This window comes from Meles meles, chromosome 14, assembly GCF_922984935.1.
Source record: "Meles meles chromosome 14, mMelMel3.1 paternal haplotype, whole genome shotgun sequence".
Lineage (NCBI taxonomy): Eukaryota > Metazoa > Chordata > Mammalia > Carnivora > Mustelidae > Meles > Meles meles.
This window is the reverse complement of record NC_060079.1, coordinates 4,291,773-4,293,411: the sequence shown is the minus strand read 5'-3', so window position 1 is coordinate 4,293,411 and position 1,639 is coordinate 4,291,773.

Sequence of the window (1,639 nt, the reverse complement as noted above, 5' to 3'; positions counted from 1 at the left end):
CAGATCATTCATTTGTATTCATTTGTACAAGGATATACCACAAACTGTTTGCCCATTCATCAATTGAAAGTTGTTTCTAGTTTTGTTTTTTTTTTTAGTAAAACAATAGAGCTGATATGAACATTTAGGTACAGGCCTTTCTATGGACACATGCTTTCATTTGTCTTAGGTAAATACCCAGGAGTAGAGCGGCTGAGTTATGAATAATGAATGTTTAACTTTTTAAGGAACCTCCAAACTTCGCTGCAACATTTTACATTCTTACCAGTATATAAATATTCCAGGAGCGCCATATCCTTCATGATACTTGGTATTGTCAATGTTTTTGTTTTTTTTTAAAGATTTTATTTATTTATTTGAGAGACAGAGGTCACAAGTAGGCAGAGAGGCAGGCAGAGAGACAGGAGGAAGCAGGCTCCCCGCTGAGCAGAGAGCCCGATGCGGGGCTCGATCCCAGGACCCTGAGATCATGACCTGAGCCGAAGGCAGAGGCTTAACCCACTGAGCCACCCAGGCGCCCCCTTTTTTTTTTTTTTAAGATTTTTATTTATTTATTTGACAGAGAGAGATCACAAGTAGGCAGAGAGGCAGGCAGAGAGAGAGAGGGGGAAGCAGGCTCCCTGCTGAGCGGAAAGCCCGATGCGGGGCTGGATCCCACGACCCTGAGAGCATGACCTGAGCTGAAGGCAGAGTCTTAACCCACTGAGCCACCCAGGTGCCCCTTGTTACTGAGTTTTAAGAATGATTTACATATTCTAGATATGAGTCCTTCATCATGTATTTTTCTTCCAGTCTTTGGCTTTTCTTTTCATTCTCTTAACAGAGTCTTTCGAAGAACAGAAGTTCTTAATTTTGATGAATTCTAATTTATCAAATTTGGATTTTACAAATCATGATCTTCATATATATTTAAGAAATCTTTGCCTACGGGGGCGCCTCGGTGGCTCAGTGGGTTAAGCCTCTGCCTTCAGCTCAGGTCATGATCTCAGGGTTCTGGGATCAAGCCCCGCATCGGGCTCTCTGCTCAGCAGGGAGCCTGCTTCCCCTCTCTCTCTCTGCCTGCCTCTCTGCCTACTTGTGATCTCTCTCTGTCAAATAAATAAATAAAATCTTAGAAAAAAAAAAAATCTTTGCCTAATCCAAGGTCACAAAAAGTTTTCCCCATGTTTTCTGTGGGAAGTTTTTTTTGTTTTTGTTTATTTTTTGTTTTTTTAAGATTTTATTTATTTATTTGACAGAGAGAGACACAGTGAGAGAGGCAACACAAGCAAGGGGAGTGGGGGAGGGAGAAGCAGGCCTCCCGCAGAGCAGGGAGCCCAATGCAGGGCTCTATCCCAGGACCTTGGAATCATGACCTGAGCCAAAGACAGATGCTTAACAACTGAGCCACCTAGGTGCCCCATGTGGGAAGTTTTATACCAATTTTAGGTTTTATATTTAGTCCATGATCCATTTTGAAGTAATTTTTGGATATGGCATGAAAGCAATTTTTTGCACATGAATATTCATTTGTTTCAGTACCATGTTTTGGAAAAGGTTATCCTTTCTTCACTGAGTTTCCTGTGTGTATCTGTTAAAAATTAATAGACTATACACATGTGGTCTGTTTATGGACCTTCCATTTTATTTATTTATTTAT